The sequence below is a fragment of the Lissotriton vulgaris genome, chromosome 2_1 (assembly GCF_964263255.1).
Source record: "Lissotriton vulgaris chromosome 2_1, aLisVul1.2, whole genome shotgun sequence".
Lineage (NCBI taxonomy): Eukaryota > Metazoa > Chordata > Amphibia > Caudata > Salamandridae > Lissotriton > Lissotriton vulgaris.
The window spans coordinates 670,103,776-670,116,177 of record NC_141687.1 but is presented as its reverse complement, the minus strand read 5'-3'; the positions used below and the strand labels follow the sequence as shown (position 1 = coordinate 670,116,177).

The following is a 12,402-nucleotide window of genomic DNA, read 5'->3' as shown; positions in this document are numbered from 1 at the left end:
TCCAAATTTTAGGGGCGTTTCCCGTGAAAGAGCAGTCCGCTGTTCTTTTCTTTCTAGTTTTAGGTAGGATGAGCAGTGCAGGTTAAAATCACCAAGGAAACACAATATCTTTAGTGTGGGAGGAAATCTTAGCTGTGATGATTTCTATGAGGTGGTCAGTGAAGGAGTCGTTCAGGCCTGGGGGGTGGTAAAAGATGTGCAGGATGCACAGTTGGGTGGAATTGCTGCAAATAGCGAGGGCGAGGTATTCGCAGGATTCAGTGGTATCCGCCAGGAGTTCCGTGACAAGAAGGTTAGAGCGGTAGATGCAGGCGATGCCTCCTCCTTTCTTGTTCGATTGCCTGTCCAGCCTTGCAATGTTATAGTTGGGAGGGACTAGGAGGTCCAGGCATGGAGATGAGGATTCGTTGAGCCATGATTCTGTTAGGATTGCTATGTCGAAATTGTTGTTCAGGATGAGATCAGCAATATCAGCGGCATGCTTAGCTGCCGATTAGCAGTTGATTAAGAGACCAGACAGAGAGGGGTCGGAAGGAGTGTCAGGAGTCTTGACGGACAGGGGAACAGGAGCTAGATTACTTTTGACCACAATTGTGTTACGGAGGGTAGCTGGTCTGTTGGGGTTAATAGTGACCGTGCAGATAGCATGTTTGGCACTCACTTCAAGTGGATAAGGGGTAGCTGGGGCAGTGTTGTAGTCCATTGAGGATGGAAAGGATTTCCATTTGCGTGAGGTCTAGCTGACTTAGAGTGGAAATGGTGAAGTTGTAGGAGAGGACAAGGGCAAGGGTTTCCTCCTCTGAGAGGTGGCATGGTTGCTTGCGAGGGAGAAGATGTCTCAAGGATAATGGAAGAGGGTGTTTAGGGAACTCCATGACATGTAGGGGGTGGAGTTTGGCAGGGGTATGAGGTTAGCGAAGGAGAGTTCTGCGAGGTGGAGGGGTTTCATTAGACCCAGAATGGAAATGTGAATGCTCTGGGTTAGTTTAGCGGCTCTGGAATGTAGGGATTCAAAATCCATATACGAGGGAGGTGCTAGAGGGCCGGGAGGCAATGATTCAGGAGCAGTTCTATCGGCATGTGTCAGTGATAGGATGGAAGGGCTAGCTCGACCTGACTCGTATGTCATTGGAGGCGTACTAGTCTCGTAGTCAGAGTGGGGAGATTGTGGGTAGGGGGCCAATAGTCTCAGGGAGTTTCTGATGGTACGGCCGGGAGGTGTGCTAGAGGGGTTAGGATGATCTGTGTTGGGAACCCAAGGAGAAGTGGTTTGTGGGCTGGAAGGGCTACCTCGACCTGTATTTTTGGTCTTTGGAGGTGTACCAGTCACACAGTCATATTGGGGAGCTAGCTGGGAGAAGACCAAAGGCCTAGGGACGATTGTGTTGGCAGGGCGGGAGGCGTGCTGGATTGGTTAGGATGATCTGTGTTGAAAAACCTCAGAGGGGTGGTTTGTGAGTGGCTAGTCACGCTAGATGGGTTGGTCGGAGGCTTGTCGGGCTGGTGTTGGTTATCCTGCCATTGTCGTGTACATGGGTTCTGAGGAGGGTAAAAAGGTGTGCAAATGTATTCAGGTTTTTGGTTGAGGCTTGGATCAAGACGATGCCATTTTTGTAGAGAGTGATGAAATCATTAATGACTGTGTCATTGTCCGCGCTGTAACGAAGGTCAGAGATCAGTGATCAAATCCTGTTTACATGATAGGTGCCACACACCACATTGTGCTAATCAGGAGCAACATATCCTCTTTTCGGTTCCCAGAATGCACTACGGCAGGAAAGACTTCAGAGCACCTTCTAAGCGAGCAGAAGTAGAGGACCCTAAAACTGAATACTTTAATAAGCCAAGCATTTACCCACCACTGCAAAGGGATGTCTGCCAACAAAAATACGCACCGCCCAAAAATGTGAGTGTAAGGGCGCACACAGCGAAAGTAAAACAAGTACTAGTATGCAACAAAAACAGGATGCTCTGAAATATCTGCAACTGACATGAGTAATATCTTGGAAATATTACAAGATGGGGGTGTATAGTTCTCCGACAAGCTAACAAGTGCTATGGAGTTGGAACTAGAGGGAAATGTGTACATTTGCAACGTTTTCCAGTCACACCTTTAAGGTTACCCCTCGAACCACGGCATTAAGGCATCATGCGCCGAGTCCTGTGCTCCTATTTGATGACGTAAGTGACTACTCAAGTGCAATTTTACTCCACTGAACCAATTGAAGTAACGCGCAATAACGTGTTGTTCCTCCCTTGACCCCAACTCTCCTCACCAACTTGAACAAGCGGTATCAGGGTCTGCTCCACGAAGCCTGACGCATGCACATGTCCAGTCTGGGCAAGCAAACCGTACAGGGAGGGTACAAAACATGCTTCCCTCCCAATAAAAAGCATGCATTTCGGAGCTGCGCCAATAAGAAGCATGGGTGGAACTTCCACCCACTTCGCAAGCTAAATCGATAACAATAGAACTCGCCAGAAGTGAGCAGCGCATGCCCTGCGTCGCTAGGCGAGACCTTAAAAGGAAATATGGATTTTTATTTCTGAATGCCTAATTAAATTATAAGTCCTGCATACACCATTATTGAAGTATTAAACACCCCATCCATGACAGACTACCTGTGCACAGCTACCAGGGTGTGTTTGACAGTAGTGCACATGTGATTGTGTGTACCTGCCACAGCCACTTTGGACCTTATTTTAATAGGTGGGCACAATCAGTTACCATTCCAATCTATTTTATCGGAGTTAGAGTGAATGAAACTCTGTTTGTGAAACGAGGCGGTCTAAAAGCTAACAATCTAGGGGGGCTTAAATTGGGGCAGAATACAATTCATCACAGGAAGTTTGATTAAAATGACATCTAAGGCCTTGGAAGAGGACGGCAGTGTCGGACTAGCATATAGGGCAATCAGGTAGTGCCTGAGGTGATGGTCTGATAGGTCAGTGTGTAGGCTGGCTTTTTGCATGTTTGTGGCCCTGTTTTATGGTCTTGTGGGCTGGTTTTACTCTTAATTTACCTGAAAGTAACCCAAGCATTGCCTATAGTGAGCACAAAGGCCTGAAGTCACTCAAACATGCCTTGCATAACATCTATACAACACGTCATTATAAATTCAAAACTGTCCTATTCGCAAATGCGGGCCACATTTTTAGCTATCTGATTTGTTAATGGAGGTCACTTTTATTTTTGAGCCCAGGCCTATCTTCTGTCTCAGTCCAACCCTGGAGGACAGACACATATTTAAAATCCAAATCAGTGAACACGCAGAAACCCTAGTAGAAAACCTTTTTAATATCAGTTCCTCACTTTTTAGTCAAGCACACATAACCCTTTCATTGAAAGTGTGGCTTGACATCTGGTAGGGTATTGCGAAATGGCATCATGGGAAACAATGATAATTTGTTATCAGTATTACGTAACCCTCCCTTCTGCTGTAGAAGGATTTGTGCAATCTTTGCAGCGTTGAGGTTTGGAAAGGCAGAACTTGATGTGGGTGTTTCAGGGCTCTCCCGGCCAAGTATGTTTCTGCCAAATTTCATTCTACAGAACAAGTTTAAACTAGGCTATAATTCTTCTGACAGAAAAAGGTGAACCACACGAAAGAACAAATGTTGGTAGTCAGTCATTCAGCCTCTTTTTTGCAGAAAGTTTTTTTTAACCTAGTTTTGATAACACAAAGCACAGACACAGCATAAGCAGTGTAATCACTCCCAACACAAACATACATAACCAGCACAGGGCAGGAGTCAGCGTCCCTTAGATGTGCCTAACGACTGTAGCACAAGCTTCCTCATACAAACAGCAGATACAGTATGTGCAGCAGCAGTGCAAGCTTCGCCCATTGTGTGTGTGAATATGAGGACAGGCCACTGAATGCTGCACCCCTTTGGCTACATAAAATCAGTTCACACCTCAAGCTGATGCCTCTTATTTTAATTTGTATTTTAATTATCTAAATAGTTTACTAAATGAGCAGAGTGGTTGTTCTTTTGTACTTCATTTTAGATTGAAATTCTAAAGCTGATAGATAAATAAATCCCCATATTTCCACATCTATTGTGGCACTGGACAAGGTTGTGGAAATAACAAAAAGGGGAAAGAGAGTCTAAACAAGTGGATTTGTTCTCCCTGATTAAGATTGTGTAAACAAAAAGAATCCACCAATAGATCTGAAAGTGTTCCCTACAATGGTGGGGAGCACTTAGTGTTTTCAAAATACCCCTCACACACCAAAGGAACCCTTGGTGTCAGGCTTCATCATTGGGGTCTTCGCACTCCTCTACGGGATGCGGCGTGCTACGACCTACGACTATGCGGGAGCACTTATTTCAATGACTATGCGTGGTGCGTGTGAGGGTTTGATGTGAGTGAGTGGTGGGGTTATGACTGAGTGGTAAGTTAAAAAGTGCCTGGCTCGTGGGGTGGACTAAAAAATCTTTAATAGGCCCCCGGGCTGGTACTGTTAAAAAGTGAAGTGTGAGGTGTCTATGTAATGTTATGTACATCACCTCTTGTGTGCGTCGACACGTTTCGGAAATCAACTCCTTCTTCAGGACGGGGTGCACAAATCACCACCTTACTCACATTTCACTATGTAAAAATGTGGCTGATATTTACAGAAAAGTGAAAATGAAATTCAGGCTGCAATGTACCTACAGCGGAAAGTCTAAAGTAAACTGCTATTTGCATTACCTGAGGAAAAAGGAAAAGAACATAAATATTGCCCTTTGCGCCTCGTATCTCTCCTGGTGAAGTCACCTGAGAAAAAGGTATAGTGTGGGTTGTGCTCACTAGACAATTGTTGTCATTCTATAAGTGATGGTGAACCCTGTAATAAAAAAGACGAAGACATGTCAGACACACATAAAACAAAAAACACACGTTCTATTTTGTCCATTGTGACTCTGGAACCAGTGTTCTATGAGTACTGTAATCAAATGTAGATTAGAAAGCATACTTGTCTCATCAGTGTTGTGAGCCTCATGAGCCTTCTAACGTTGGGAGTTGGCGTGCCAGTCTGCTACCTAAAAGTAATGCACGGAGTAAGCATATTCGGCTACTTACATTATGGCAGGAGTTCTTGCTCAGGTATATAACATACTCATGATCTCAATAAGAGAAGATATCCATGTGCCCCCTCACGCGGCTCCGCTGGGAATGCCGGTGGTGTGCTTAGCGTGTGGTTTTTATACTCGCCGTGCGCTGTTTGATTGATGTCAATTATCTCTTAAGGGTCGCTGGAGCCGGATGGAGTGGTAAGCCCATGTATGGGTGTTCTGGCGTTCTTTATGGAGACCATAGTATCAAGGTGGCGTGGGGTGGAGTCTCGGACTGCTGCCCAGTGTGCTAATGCCTGACGCACATGCGCGCTAACAAGACCCGAGGGCCTTTGTGGCAGCACATGCGCCCGGTCGCCCGGTCTCTTGGTCTGGTCCCTGCTGTGTGCGGCCGCGCATGCTTGGGAGAGAGACTTCGTCCCAACGCATGCACGGTTAGGCCATTGCCTGTCACTCACATCAAACCCTCACATGCACCACGCATAGTCATTGAAATAAGTGCTCCCGCCTGGTCGTAGGTCGTAGCACGCCGCATCCCGTAGAGGGGTGCGAAGACCCCAATGATGAAGCATGACACCAAGGGTCCTTTTGGTGTGTGAGGGATATTTTAAAAACACTAACTGGACAAGGTTGTCCATTATCTCCATTATTATTTCTTTTAGCTCTGGAACCATTAGCTGCTGCTATACAGCAAACATGCATATTAGAGGTATTGAGACCACTGCTGAGAAAATTAGAGCATTTTACTATGCAGTCAATATCCTTTTGTCAATATCCTTCCGACTCTTTCACACCCAAAATCATCTGTAACCTCTTTAATTTGACTATTAAACACTTTTTCAAACTTTTCTGGTAACAAAATTATTTGGTCTAAATGTGAAGCATTACCAATGACGCCCATTACTACTAAAGCCTCTATTGGTGATCTCCCTTTTAAATGTTTACATTCCAAACTAAAATATTTCGGGATACTTCTTAATCCTGGCCTAAAAAGTATGATGATGGATAATTTTAATCCCATAATTGATCAGGTTAAAGAAATATTCTGTTTATATTTGCGATGTCTGCCAGCTAGTCCATTAATATCATATTCCCGCACTTCATCAAAAATCAATGAGATCGCGGTGTGTAAATACTTTCCGTGGAATCACTGTATTATACGGCTTGTATGCCCATCAAGGTTCCGCCACATCACCCACGTCTCAGCTAAACATCGCAAACATAAACAGAATATTTCCCAGGCAGGATATATCACTTTTTAGTGCAACCTTGTAGCAGCTCGCTGCTGGCTGAATCTTCACAGGATACGAAAGCACTGCATTGTGGCGGGATATCTAAGCAGGATACAAGGTCTAACTTGCTGATTAACTGTGGTTCTGACTGACTCTCAAAACTTCCTAGGACAAGATATTTGAGTTGGTAGCAAGCCCTTTTGGATAACAAATTGCAACTCTGAATATTTTGCTAAATTATGGAGTTTTGATATTCTGCACTAAAGACTTAATAAGAGAGAAACCAGGGTGTAGAGAACAAGGTTTGACATATCTGGCGGGTCCTGATGAAGGTGGCTTCTATTGTTGCCGTTTGCCACCGAAACGTGTCGACCAGGTCTTTGTAAAATCCTACTGTTTGTAGTGGCCCTGTGTTGGGTAATAGACGTGAACCAACAAAACGTGTTAACTTGCACAGATAGATTGAGGTGTGAATCTGTATGAGGTATGAGTGAGTGGATTGATTGTGTCAGTTCTCTACCTGGTAATGAATGGATTACAATATGAATAATGAATTGTACACTTTGGATTGTTAATGATGAATTATGTATATTTTTTGATGAAACTTTTAAGCTGAAAATAATGATGTGAGAAAGAAAAATAACTTAAATAAAAAGAGAATGTGAAAGTAACAAAGTATCTGATATTGTATCTTGGTTATGTCCTTGTTTGAATTTAGAGGCTAAAACCCTCAAGAAAATAGAGAGGTCACGAGGAGGTTTTTTCATAGTGCTAGTTTTTTTCTTCCCCTCTTCTCCCTGACCTGAAATAAATTATATTAGAGGGGGTCCCATAAAATGTACCTCATATGAATGCTCTCTCCTTTAACAGCTATACATTTAGTTATTAATAAATACAGGTTCAGGTTTTGTTTCACTGTTCCATGGCCATCTCCAAAACCATATTGGATTTCGGTCAGCATTTCCTTACTATCGGCCAATTCCACTAACTGATTAAGGAAGACAGCCCAGTACTTTCACTTCATTCTCTAGCAGTGAAACTGGTCGATAGCACGCTGGGTCTTCTCGGTTCCTCTTTTTGAAAATGTGAATAATCACTGATTTCTTCCACGAGGTCGGAATCAAACCTCGTGCAGCGATGTTAAGGTGTAAAGTGATTATGGGATCCCACATGTCAGTACATAATTTAAACTGGTCCCCTGGCACGTTGTCCGTGCCATGTGCTTTTCCAGATGAAAGGCCCTTTAGTCCTGCCTTCACCTCAGCTAAAGTAAAATTAACTTTTGGCTCAGTTGCTTAAAGCTCCATATTGGGAGAGTCATCAGCATCTGCAGAAATGGATGTGAAATGGCCTAATCATTTCATTGCTGTAATAGTCTGCCCCAAAACTGGAAGCGCCATGTCATTAAAGGGCGACTGGTTAACAACTTGCCAGAATGCTGAGCTATCTCTTAAACTACTGGCCTCCTAAAGCTCTTCCCAGGCTTCTCTTTTAAGGGCATTTATTATATTCCTGCGTGCCTGGAAATAAAGCATTCTAGACTCCTTCACAGCTTCTCTAGACCTTGGTTTCTGTCGGAGGGCCAGTTTTAATACTTTGTGTGCCGTGGTGCAATCCTTTTCGAATCATATTGGGCTGCAGTGTACAGGTTTATTAGACTTCTTGGTGAGACATTCTTCACCTCTTTAAAGATGTTAGAGAAAGAATCCCCTATGGCTTGATCAGGGGAATCATCTTGCAGACACACTTCAAAATCCAATCTACCTCTCTTAATTAAATTCTTCAAGAAATCTTCGGGATGATCTTACCCCAACCTATTCGCCTCCCTTGTTCCATGGGAAGAAGGATTTCATTGTATATATTGGTATACTTCTTTATCTGGAAATCATGCCAACGAAATTCACCTATAAGAGGGTTATGATCACAAATAATATTCCCCTCTGCCCTAAACGTGGTAAGAGAAAGGCCAAGTCAAGCAGGCACAAAAATAAAATCAATTGTTGAATTACTGCCTCTGCCCTTAAATGGAGGGACTATTTCAGGGAATCATGGGATTCCTTGGTCAGGAGATTGATAGGATCAAATTCAGCTAACAATTCATTTAAAGCATCACCCTGATAAGTGTGACTAAAGTGAGTCCGCTCTGCAGCCATTAATTGAATAGATACTTACAAGTTAGGACTAAATGAGGCACAAGGAGGTATATTAAAATCACCTACTACTATAATAATGGGCAAAACGTTCCAGGCTCGTAGGGTTACAGACCAAAAGTACCTTACCTCATCTTTCAACTTAGCCTCAGACGAGGAAGAGTTATAAATGTTAATCGCCAGGACTCTAACTCTGTGAAGAAAAGATAAAAGAAACCCCAATACATTCCTTGAGTCAAAAACTACTACCTCCATATCACAACACAGCCCTAGACTCACAACAGTTGCAACGCCCCCTTTAGGTCGACCATGTAAAGGGGCGACCGCATTACCTCGGAATACCATGAACCCATCTATAAATGAGCTCCACTCAGTATCTCAAGTCTCCTGAAGGCACACTACCCCACAAAACATGCATAAGGCAACACCCTGGTCGACGGCCAGCAGGGACCTTATCCCAGCTACATTCCAGCTGAGCACCCCCAAAATGTTCCTCTGTATCCTGTGACCCTCCCTAGGGGCCCGAGACCCCTTTTTAATTTCTTCTTTTATAGTACATGTATTAGGGGAATACTCAAACATACATCCTTTCTGGTCCCAAATTGAAAACTATTTCTAGAAATACTTCCCCATTCAACTCTCCTTAACAAAATGGTTATCACTTCTGCATGATGTTTCGGGCTTGTTCTCCATACCCATTCATACCTTCAAGTGACTTTCCACAGCTCTTAGCCTTGCCAAAATTAATATATTACATTTTTGGAAGACAGATGTTAGCCCCAAGCTTCATTCTTGGTTGAAAGACGTTTGATGTGGTTTAGTTTGAGAAAATGATTTAGAAGTTAAACGATAATTTACAACAGTTTGATTATATTTGAGGCCCTATTCATGATCTACAATAATCTTGAATTTGCTTATTCATTTATTATTTTTAGCCTTATACTTACCAAAGATATTTTGTATATGTTAATATCAGTGTATGTTGATATATCTGCTAACCTTGATTATATGATTGTTTTCTTATACACGTGATTACAACGTTTGTATATGTGTTTTCTTTTTTCCTCTTTTAATTTTTACTTGTTTCTGATTATTGGTTTATATATATTTTTTCCTGTATGCTATATGCACGTTAAGTTTATGTTATGAGATCTATGTGCGGTTTATTATTAGTTCGTTTTCTGTTTGGAAAAATCAATAAAGAATTGAGATACTAGGTAAGTAAATACATAAATACATATTAGTTTCAAAGTTTTCCTCCACAACTATAGTTAATATCTATATATAGATTAGAAACACCATGATAATCCTGAACAACCACAGACATCTAAGGTTGTCCCTGGCCAGCTGTCAGCAGATCATGCTGACAATTTCTTTTCATTGTGTTCGTGTACTTGTAGTCTTCCGTCCATACTAAGAAAGCAAAACTAATAAGAACCATGATGAAAAGAAAAAATCACGAGTGCATGAACTACTCACACCTGCTAATGCCCAAAGGCAACTGTATGCATATGTTGTATACACTCTCCGGCGCTTCAGGTTAGAAATGTTCTGCCGTACTAACCCCTATGTTTATCGCAAGCTATGGATGGTCGAATAGAATGTTTACTCAGCCACCTTAGCTAGAATACATTTCATCTTAAAATAAGTTATTGTGGCGAACTGGGATATTAAATGTGCCAAACACCTTTTGTGGCTAGGCGAAAAGTATTATCAGATTAAAACGTCATCATTAGACATAAATGCTCATTTCCTTTGTTTTCTATGACTCATTACACAAGGCAAATTATATCTCGCTTCTCAGCCGCGAGAGGTTTTTTTACAGTTGTATTGCACGAATTTAGACTGAGAACAAGAAACAGGACAGTTTCTTGTTGTCTGTCTTAATTCGTGCCTTATTTACGTTGAACGCTATTGACTACCGTATTTTACAGCGCTGCCAGGCCACACCATTGGGATGTGCTCTAAACTGATGCTGATAACACTGCATAAAATAACAACACACGGACAACAACCGTACTCCGCTTTCGTTTCACTCGCTCTCCTCATTTCAATAGAGTGATGAACTCCGAGTCATCCTAGCCAGAAATGTCGAAACGGAAACATCGACAAAATCGTAAACAAAATATATTGAACTTGAGGTGTCCCCTGTTTGAAAGCCCTGTATTCCCATGTCAGCAGTACAGAGAAACGTTTGACATTTCTCTCTGTGACTTACCTGAGCGAAGTCTCACCCTTCAAAAGACTCCTCGGACTTGGCCGCAAAGCACATTCTGGGACAGCAAACTCCAGGTACAGGGGGAACGCTCCAGTGAACAGCCTCCTGTCTCGATGGAAGGGGACGAAGTCACAGCCCGTGGCGTCACGGACCCTAGCGCTCGTCCCTGCGGCTGCAGTGAGTCTTCAAAGCGCTCCTCGCTGAAGGCGGGCTCGGGCAGTGCGCACAGGTGACTTCACATCTGGCGCTTCCTGCTCTTCCTTGAAAAGATGGGCGGGGTCCTAGGACGTTAGGTGACGTACTGAGAGCCCTGCCCAGACACGACCTGACGCTTCCTTACCTGCAGCAGCATGCCTCCTTACGACAGGATATGTGACGGTATTTGATTGTTTAATGTACAGGTCAATTAGTAACGTATTTTCAGCTCTTCAAAGTATGCCACGATTCCTACACCTGGTAATCCTCATTGGCGTATGTGACATTCACAGTAGACGGATTTACATCAAGCCCGGCTCCAGGAATTTTTATTTGGGTGGTGGGCCAAGGGTGCTTTCGGGTGGGCCACAACCGGCCCAATTTGTCACTTCTGGAGGTAGTCTACAAGCCATAGATTACATCTTATCTACTTGCAAACAGTCACCAAGATACAAGGATTGCTTCTGTGTGTATACAGAGCTTGTGGAGAGTTATTTATTGGCGCCCCACCACTAACCTGTTTCTCTGTAGATACCTTTACTACCATCCTCCAACAGAGCACTCCATCTCTCTGTAACCCCTCCAACTCATGACCTCCTCCTCAGACTCCCTCACTGCCACCTTCCGCCAGTGCCCCTCATTACTCCATAGCCTTCCCCCCTCATCACCTCCTCCTCAGACTTCCTCACTACCACCCTCCAACAGTGCACTTCATCTTTCCGTACCACCCAATGACCTCCTCCTCGGATTCCCTAATTGTCACCCTCCAACAGTGTCCTTCATCTCTCTTTAACCCCTCTCTCCTATTCGATTTCATTTGTTGTATAGCGCTATTCATAGTGTAGGGTGTCACAGTACTTACATCATGCAGAGACAATTAATCATACACGTATGTAAATCAGTCTATAGGGAATGTCACATAAGCCAATGAGGATTACAAGGTGTAGGTATCACATGTCATCCATACTGGTGGGCAGCATGTTTTAAGAGGATTTGGTCTGAGAAGCACAAGAACAGGACTTAAAGCATACCCCAGTGGTTGGAGGTTGGCTTTACTGATTAAAATGTATATCTGCCAAAAAAAACTCATTATAGCAACATTAGAGTAATGAAAGACAGGGTAAATTCTAACTATATTGCAACACAAAAAAATAAGTTCTAATTATACCATTCAGGTTTGTAGGCAGCTCTTTGATGTCAGTTCATAGGTCACTGTCCTATTTTAGGATTTTTAGGATTGCATCTCATAAGATGAGATGCAAGTAACCCACTAAGCTATCCACATAAATACAGTTTATTGGCATTTAAAAATTAGGAACAGACAAAATATTGCTCTCCAGCAGGATCATTAATCACCAGAGTATCTGGACATTTTAGTAGTTGTGTCTTGCATCCCTCATGATAACGATACAACAATATAAAATATACACAGCATACACGAAGTATGTGTCATGCTGGGCCCTCATAAATTTTTTTAACCCCTTCGATGCTCATGACGAGCTCAGCTCGTCATGAGGTACACCTCTCGTACACTCATGACGAG

At 43.1% G+C, this 12,402-nt stretch overlaps 1 protein-coding gene across 1 annotated transcript in view; it reads right to left on the bottom strand.

Moving 5' to 3' along the window:
• PRRG4 (proline rich and Gla domain 4) overlaps window positions 1-10,927 on the bottom strand; it is a 288,545-nt gene extending 277,618 nt beyond the window's left edge. Inside the window, exon 1 of the mRNA XM_086955854.1 lies at window positions 10,665-10,927. The gene's annotated coding sequence lies outside the window, so the exon portion shown is untranslated. The remainder of the gene's footprint in view (window positions 1-10,664) is intronic.
• Window positions 10,928-12,402: the final 1,475 nt, after the last annotated feature.